The sequence below is a fragment of the Cucurbita moschata genome, unplaced genomic scaffold (assembly GCF_002738365.1).
Source record: "Cucurbita moschata cultivar Rifu unplaced genomic scaffold, Cmos_1.0 Cmo_Scf00040, whole genome shotgun sequence".
NCBI classification, from domain to species: Eukaryota; Viridiplantae; Streptophyta; class Magnoliopsida; order Cucurbitales; family Cucurbitaceae; genus Cucurbita; species Cucurbita moschata.
The window spans coordinates 788320-797866 of NW_019268556.1; the positions used below are offsets into that span (position 1 = coordinate 788320).

The window sequence follows — 9547 nt, forward strand, 5'->3', positions numbered from 1 at the left end:
TTGCCTTTACATGAAAAATGATGTGACACACAGCCGGAGTATTTCGAAGAATACTTAGTAAGTGGCCCCACTATAGGGGTCATGCAAGTGCAAATACATGTCATCATGCTCTTGGGACCTTTCTCTATTCTCTAGGGGTGGCCTCCAGTCTCAGACTAATATGAATGTGTAGTACTTCCCTACACATAACTCACACGTGCGAGTGTGAATCTCTAGGGGGCTCGCATACCCCCTGGACCCTCTCTGGTCAAGCTAATCTATAGCGACGTTCTGAGGTCAGTGCAACCCCTTGGTGTCTTGCTCCCAAGACTACCCTCATCATCATACTATGCGTGTTCACACTCATCGTCTTTGGGGAAGTATTCCTATGCTTATGAACATACATTATGCATGAGGTCCCTCTAAATGTCATCTTATCATCTCTTCTGACACAACCCTCTAGTCTCATCTCTTTGTTACATTAAGTAACACATGCTCATTGGATATTTATATTAATATCATTTTCATGCTCTTAGGATTGTGTCCTATGTCGATCTATTGACATGATGCAATATGGCATTCATTATCATATAGCATGCTTAATATGAAAAACATCACTATATTAAGACAAACGTCATGCAATCATCATACTCATCATATCGCCATAAATTGCATCAAGCATATCAAGTACGTCATATATCAAACTATATATATTATGCACATCATCAAGCATCTTAACTCAAGCATCATAACTCATACATCATCATATACTAGTATACGACATCATACGATACAGCTCATACATCATCATAGCTCATACACCATAAATTGTAACTCATACAATTTCTAGCATATCCTATAGTGAGGCCACTTACTTGGTTGGCTTTAGCCACATTTCTATCTAGCTCCAAATTTGCTTGATTTCATTATTCGAATTCGTTCTCACTTATATCGAAGTTTCACCTATTTTGAACATAAACTTAATTGACTCAACAAGAATCGAATTCCACGTTTTCATTGTTTCTAATTGTTTGATAGTAAAAATTAAATTAAAAATATGTCAATATTATTTCATGTTGCTTGAATCATTCCGTCCAAATATTGTTTGTTATAATATTTTATTCACTAGGGAAGAATAATAAAAAAATTAAAATTTTGGATTTAGAGAAATTAATGTTTTTTTTAAAAAAAAAATGAAAATGGACGTATGAAATATAGGTTTATATAACATGCACGTTTAGAATAACATAATTTTTATTATAATTTGCATGTTAAAAATATTTAAAAGCTAAATTAATAAAAATATTTATAAATTTTGTAGCAGTCTAAAAAATAATCCTACTATGATAAATTTCAATAATACCTTTAAACATCATTAATATAAAATTAATTAAAATATTTCTTAATAGATTTTCATTTATTAATGCTAAAGAACTCAATTATAAATTTATTTTTATACCGCATAAAATAGGTTGTGTTTATGAATATAAATCCTTCGAGAGTTATGCATAATTACAGCGGTATCAAAAAGTCCGTTTTACCTATCTTTCACTTAAGTATCACTTGTTCTCTAATAAAATAAAAAAAAATTATGATCCAACCATAAACTAAGTTCCTTTAGGGCTAGTTAGAGGGTGCGACCCCATTGTTCGATTCTCGAAATCAATACGTAACAGAACTACTAATTAACTACTAATAATTAATCACGGGACTTTAGAGCATAAACTCTGACCATAACTCTTGATATAACTTCCACGTACAAAATTGAATGGTAGTACAAAAAGTAAGGTACACCACTTTTGGTACAATTTTCATGCACACAATTGAGTAATTACGACATTGAATAGACCATACAACTCTTGTCACAAGTCATAATGGATTTCTTTCTCATGTATTAATGTGAAGAGTTAGACTTACGGGCATTCAAATTTTGTTTCGGGGTTAGATCGAGTTGACCCTCAAAACCCACTTGTCAAAGTAGGAGCCTCGACTTCTACTCCAAGTTCATCTCTCCCTCAAGCCATGTGGGTTCTAGAGTGCGTTTTGGGTCAAGGTTTCGTTTGTTTCTTAAAGACAATGCGTGGGTGCTACTATGCTCAAGCTAAAGTCACGACGAGTAGTATTGAAATGGTGCATAGAGCGTCCTATCACTACAAAAATGACATGCAATGCCAAACCTTCCTCCAAACAAGTGCACACACCTCTCCTTTTTCTGTTTTTAGTGTTCATATGCTATAGACAACGTCTAAGTGAATTGCATGATGACAACAAATTCTATCACATTTTTTTTCTTACACGTATATCTTGTTTTGGAATGTAATTGTGGAAGATTTTCTATGTACGTACAAGAAAGATGTGAGCTGGGGAGTTTTGGGGACAACTTTGGAGTGAGAAATTTTTGAAGCTTGAGATCATGAAGATAATATCAGAGACAAGATATCGATAAACAAACACGTAAATAATAAAAATAAGAAAAAGAAAATAACTAAAACTTGATTGAAACCAAAGCATATGAGTGGTGTTGGATCAAGATCGACGTGGGAGGTAGTAACCATACACTCCGTATACGGTTTGGATAATAAGGAGCGCAAAACCGATCATAGAAGAAAAAGTAGAGATAATGGTCCACGGATTTTGAAAGTTGACACCTTTGAGAGCCGTCCACCATATTCTCCATGGCCTTGTACAATGCTTATTCACTATATTGTAGAGCCCAAATGGGCAAAACCGTGCCTTTGGCCAGCTGATTGAATGAATCTACCTCATCTTTCTTCAGTAGATTACCCATCAAGATGATGAAAGAGCCTACTATGTTCTCAATCCCAAAAAGCTTCTCAAATGTCATCACGTTCACGTTCAATAAGCCTGATTCAATGTTAGCATTCATTTCGATGAACAAGAGAATCAACACACCTTTGTCTTCATCAAAATGCACGTCTCTAAGGTTAAACCCTTTCTTGAGTTTGATCCTAGCTTTATATCTCATGACCCATTCCCAAGTGGCTGAATCTCATTTCCACGTTGCTGATTTGAAATAGTTTCTCTTCGTTCCCCCAGGTAAAATTGCAATTCCACCCTATACATATCTAGAAGGTGCGAGTACTTCTTCTCCATTAAATGTTCCTTTACAATGACGGGTAAGTTCCACCACTATCTAATATTATCTTATTTGTGTTTCTCCTTTCGAGCTTCCCCTCAAGATTTTTAAACCACTTCACACTTTTATTAGTGTAACGACCCAAGTCTACCGCTAGTAGATATTGTCACCTTTGGACTTTCCTTTCCAGACTTCCCCAAAAATTACTTACACAAGGAACTTAAAAAGGAATGGACTTGAGCTAAGTAGAGATAGACATACTTTGTTATGGAATATAGCTTGTCAAGAAGCATCATGGGTAGCTGATTCTCAAGCAGCAACATATCTCGCGCCATCCATGTTATCTCTTGACAGGTATCATTCGACAAGAGAAGCACCATGAAACAACCATCCAAGATCATGAGCTCCAAAAATTTGGCTGGTTCTGTTTTCCATTTAGCATCAAGTTTATCATACGATCTCTGCAGATTTTCCAACATGTCCCACAGCTCACTCACGATGTCTTCAGTGAACAATCTGCAGCACATTTCAAAGTCATTAAGTGCTGAATGTTTATTCTTCTCCAATTGCAACAAATGCGCCGAACGATACCAGCTGCGGTTTGAATGCGTTTGGATTAACCTTTTTTATATGCTCTAGTATTTTATAGATTGAAGCTGTTTTGCGATTCATTTCACCATCATCTTCGAGATTTGCCCAATAGAATTTCAGATTTTGGGTAGTAATCTCGACCACCATATCTATGTTCTGCTGTGGTAACATCTCCCTTACTCTTATGACCTACCCTTTTGTTAAGGATATTGAGTACTAAATTATAGTTTACATATATATCATATTTTATTAATATTTATAACCGATCCTTAGTTTGGTTTGCTTCACACCCAAGAATGTGTCTCATTCAAATCCGAGCATTTCCCTTTTTCCTTTGCTTACTCAATTCAAATATTCTCATTCTCCTCTCCTTTGCATACTCAATTTAATTATTCTCATCCCCTAAAATTAAAAAAGAAAAAAATACTTTTAAAAATATCTATAAATTTTCAAAAATTTAATCAATATTTTAAACTTAAAAAAAAAATTCAAAATACCCTTTATTAATATTTATAAAACATTTTTTTTATAAATTTCAAAACTACCCTACTATTAGTACCACGTTTCAAAAATACTTAAGAGCTTTCAGAAGTAACATTAAGAAATTTGAAGATAACCAATGAGATATCGTTACATGGTTTTCGTCTAGACAAACTCATTCATCATCATATATTAGTATACGGGATACAGCTCATAAATCATCATAACTCATACATCATCATACCTCATGCATCATAATTTGCTTGCTTTCATTATTCGAATTCGTTCTCACTTATATTGAGGTTTTACCTATTTTGAACATAAATTTAATTGACTCAACAAAAATCGAATTTCATGTTTTCATTGTTTCTAAATTGTATTTGATAGTAAAACTTAAATTAAAAATATGTCAATATTATTTCATGCCGCTTGGTTCATTCAATCCAAATATTATTTGTTATAACATTATATTCACTAGGTAAGAATAATAATAATTTCTCTATGTTGTACCACTCTGTTTTTCTCCCTTACTTTTGTTTGGCCGTTTTAAATAATTTTTCTACTAACTTACTATAATATCTTGGTATTTAATTTCTAGCTAAAATTTAAATGGTAACAAAATTAGGGAGGTTACATTTTTTTTTTCTTTTTTCCACGCGTCTACAATAATAAACATAAATAATTGATTTTTTTTTTTAAAAAAAAATCATATTAAAAAACAACAAATTAAATAATTTAAGAATTTAAAATGAAAGAAAATGGAGAAAAATAAATAATTGGAGTAAGAAATAATATAAAATAAAAAAGTAATTTTTTTTTTTAATATTATAAAAACAATCCTAAAACCCCAATCATTTGCATGGGATAGAGATTGCACAAAAGCGGCACATTTTTTTATTCTTGGGAAAAGACTTTTCTAGTATTAAAATCTTTCTCCATAACGTAAAACAAACATTTCCTTAAAAAAGTGAATAGTAACCTTACCATGTTGCAGAAGATGTAAGAGAATGTCGGGACCAACAAGTGTCGGATTTGGATTCTGAATCCCGAGCATGGATCAATACAAATGGTATTAGAGTCAGACCTCTCCTATTAAGATGTAGTTTGGGGACGAACTAAGGTGAAAGTTGGTGGGTATATTACACCCAAGTAAAAGAGGGGTACATGAATGAACTAAGACCACATCTGAATGAAAGCGGTCATGGAGGTAGGATGACAAAAAAAAGTTTAAAGGAAGTGCAAGTTACTACCTATACTAACAAGGTGCACCTTTTTTTTTTCCAGTGACTCAATCATAAGAATCTTCATGGTTAAGTATGCTTTTCTTGGAACAATTCTATGTTGGGTGACATCTAGAAATTTTTTTAGGATGCATGTGAGTGAGGACAAAAATATGCTGGAAGAACTTGTGTTGGTATGTGAAGATAGTTTTCATTCTTAAGAAGCGAGGAGTAGGTAACGTGACCATGTTGCACGAGAATGCCAGAGCCAACAGGTGTCGAATTTGGATTTCGAATCATAGGCATGGGTCGTTACATACTTAATGAACGATGAAGGACAGTCAAATAGCAGTAGAAACGACCAACGATGTCAAGTATTCAAGTCGGTAAGCCATTGTTTTCCTTAAATTGTCGGTTGAAACCATACACAAAAAGTTTTTGTTTTTGGCACTGATCTCCTGATTATCTCCTAGTGTAAGTTTTCTTGTCATCATGGCCGTAGGACCAGAGCAATTAGTGAGTGACAACCGTCAAAGAGGAGTCTGAGAGCAAGTTTGTGTTTTTGGCACTGATCCCACGACCGTCTCCTTGTGTAAGTTTTCTTGTCGTCATGACCTACGAGAGTAGACAAACCAAAGAAATTAGGGAATGATTTCTGTTGGAGAGTGAGAAGAGGCGAGCGAAAAATAGGAGAGAGAAAGGCACCAAAAATTGTAATGAGTCGAGTAAGGAAGAAGAAATTTACAGGTTCAAATTTGGGTCGGTTGAATCTGAAACCTGTCATCTAGTGTCCTCACTAGCAAACCGCCCGGAGTCTAGCTTTGATACCATATGTAATAGCCTAAGCCCACCGCTAGATGATATTATCTGCTTTGGCCCTTTTGGTATCGCCTTCAACCTCACGGTTTTAAAATGCATCTTCTATGGAGAGGTTTCCATACCCATATAAGGAATGCTTCGTTCCCCAATCCAAACCGTGAGGCTGACAATAATACATAACAAGCTAAAGCGAACAATATCTGTTAGCGATGAGCTTGGGCTGTTATAATGGTATCAGAGAAAGTCACGTGACGTGTGCGAGACACTGGTCGGAGTAAGGCTAGACCCTCCCCATAGTAGACGCATAATGAGAAAGCCGAGAAGGGTAAGCCCAAAACCTTGTGCAGAAGCACGAAAGGAAAAACCCAAAGCGGATAATATCTCCTAGTGGTGTGCTCGGACTATTACAACTGGTATTAGAGCCAGACACCAGGTGGTGTGCCACAAGGACGTTAGGCCCTCAAGGGGGATGGATTGTGAGATCCCACATCAGTTGGAGAGGGGAACGAGTGCCACCAAGGATGCTGGGCCATGAAAGAGGAAGTGAAATCCGAAAGAGAACCATATATGCTAATGATGGACTTAGGCTATTAAAAGTATATTATAGCTAAATTAATAAAAATATCCATATCGTGGTCTAAAAAATAATCCTACTCTGATAAATTTCAATAATACCTTTAAGATTATGAGCTCCAAAGTTTATCGTAAGATCTCTGCAGATCTTCCAACATGTCTTCAATGGACAATCCGCGTGTTTGGAATCACGGATCCACTTTGAGTGTACGCTCTTATGGTCTTTGCTTTAGGCTTCCCCAGAAGACCTCATACCAATGGAGATGTATTTCCTTACTTATAAACCAATGATCATTCCCTAAATTAGCGAATGTGGGACTCCCCCTCAACAATCCTCCCATCGAACAAAGTACCCTATAGAGCCTCCCCTTAGGCCAATGGAGCTCTCGAACTGTCTGGTATTCTATAGATTAAATCTCTTTTTCGTTTTATTTGAAGATCATCTTCAAGATTTGCCTAATGGGATTTTAGATTTTGGGTAGTAATCTCGACCACCGTGTCCTTGTTCCGTAGTGGTGACAACTCCATTACTCTTATGACCTACCATTTATTAATATTTGTAACAGACTCTTGGTTTCCTTTGCTTGACACCAAAGAATCAGGATCAAGATCAGTTAAAGAATGAATCGAGAGTGAAGACTTGAAATACTTTCAGGGACAGGTTTGAGTTCAATCTGTCTCATTCATCTTGAGTTTCGGATTGACTCAGGTTCAGTAGCTAGCTTGATCTTTAGTCTTTACTTGTTTACGAGGAGGTGGAATAAATGGGTTACGGGTGTTGGTTCAGTCTTTCTCTTTTCTTTACTCAACAGGAAAGGCAGATTCTTCTTCCTTTTTCTTTACCGCTGTTCCCGCGCATTCTCTCTCTCTTCTTACGCTTTACTCTTGAAAAGCTAAAGCCGCTAACTCCTTCATTCTAGATAGAACAAAGACGGTAAACTATTATTCATACTTCTTAGTCTTTCCTCTACTGTAAAGAAAGGTTATTTATTCTTCAAATAACTTGACTTTACCTCCTTCCGATCAGTAGAATATGAATAAATAAGAGAGAGGGCGGGTGAAAGATTTGTTAAAGTTCAGTCTTTCTTAGTTTACTTACTGTGGATAAATAATAGATAAGGGAATCGACCTGTTTACCTCGTTCAATCCATTAATCTTTCTTCTTCACGACAAAGAAGGAGTACAGCTGGGAGCTCGTAAAGTCAAGGACATCATATTCATAACCTATTTACAGAGGAAAAGAGGTGAAAGAGATAGAGAGTATAAGGTTCAGCCGCAACATTCTGTTCTATTCCTTTGTTTACTCTCGAGTAAAAGAGTGAAGTCAAGAATCCTCCTACAGTAGGAGAATCTTCGGTCTGAGTTTACAGAACCACACATATAGGTTGATCGAAAAAGCTAAATTAGTAAGTTAAGGAGTTAGTTAGAAGAGAAAGAGAAGTTATAGTTCACTCTCAGTCATAAGATAAGTGAAGGATTGAAAGCAAAGAGAATATCAAACAAAACAACAAAGCAAAGAACAGAGCAAAGAACAGATTAATTTAATCAAGTCAATTAATTAGCTGCTTTACCAGAGAGAGTACAAGAATGAAATCAGTCAATCAAAAGGTGTCTCTTCCTTATAGGCTTTACTTACTACTGGCAAAGGATCATTAAAGGAATGAATAAGAAAGAGGTTTTCCTATTATCGCTAGAATCAATCGGTAGTGGAATGAATAAGAAAGAGGGTGATCTCATTATTTGCATCTGAAAAGCGGTACAGTTAGACCCTTCCTTACAGCATCCGTCAGATACAGCAAGCAACAGCTAATGTAATGATTGATATATATATGTATGCAGGCTAGCCCTTTTCTTTCGTATCGAGAAAACCGCTGATGAATGAAAAGAAAGCAGAGCTTCTATTGACGTCTTTGATTGGATGTAGACAGATATAGATAGAAAGTCTGCAGTGAGGGGTATAAATCACTAGGTAGCCAGCCAAGCAGTCTTTACTGAACTCGGCCCAAGTACCACTCTCATGCCTTTTTTGTTCCACTAGCTATTATCAAATTCTCTTCTCTCTCTTTCGTTATTACAACCTTTTTGATGTCAAAGACTCGAGGAAACATCGTTTTTTTCATTCTTTTTTTCTTGAGTTCGTGTACAACAACCTTAACCGCACAAGCCTAGGCTGGGCCTACCTCCATTCCTAGAGGAGTCGTATGAGGCGGAAGCTCCACGTACGGTTTTGAAGCCGAGCCTTTCCAGCAATGGGGCCTAGGGACCGATATGATGATTGGTTAGGTAGGGCGACCGGCCAACTAGGACACCTGTAGGGATTACTACTGAACCTCGTAAACTATCTCTCTCCTGAACTACTGAACCTGAAAGTGTTTCAAGTATGAACGAAAGAAGAAGAAATGAGAGTGAAGACTATCGAAGAAGAAATGAGACTCCTTCCTTCCTTATGAATTATCCTGAACCTTCCTCTGTCTGAGTCTTCTCTCCTGAACCGATATTCCCTGAACCTATTTATTCAGGAACAGCTCTTGCTTGATGCATTCTCCTTCTTTCTGCTAATTCATTTCCTCTCCTGTAAACACTCCTTATTTATTCTAAAAAAAATGGTTATTGTTTATGCGAGTATAGCAAAAAAATGATTTATTGGGAGGGCCATGAGAAATCCACTTTGTACCTTCATTTCGGCATCAAAGCCTCTTCTCCCGTCCAAACTCTCTTAATCAGTCAAGCAAGCAATTTGAATAGGGATTATGAACAGGCCCTTATCTTAGCCTTACCCTTATTATGT

The 9547-nt window shown here is 36.2% G+C and overlaps 1 long non-coding RNA gene across 1 annotated transcript in view; it reads left to right on the forward strand.

Annotated features, from left to right (window-relative positions):
* Positions 1–9040, forward strand: part of LOC111432768 — a 22445-nt gene extending 13405 nt beyond the window's left edge. The window contains exons 3-4 of the long non-coding RNA XR_002708684.1: positions 3481–3497; positions 8973–9040. This is a non-coding gene — a long non-coding RNA (uncharacterized LOC111432768). The remainder of the gene's footprint in view (positions 1–3480; positions 3498–8972) is intronic.
* Positions 9041–9547: the final 507 nt, after the last annotated feature.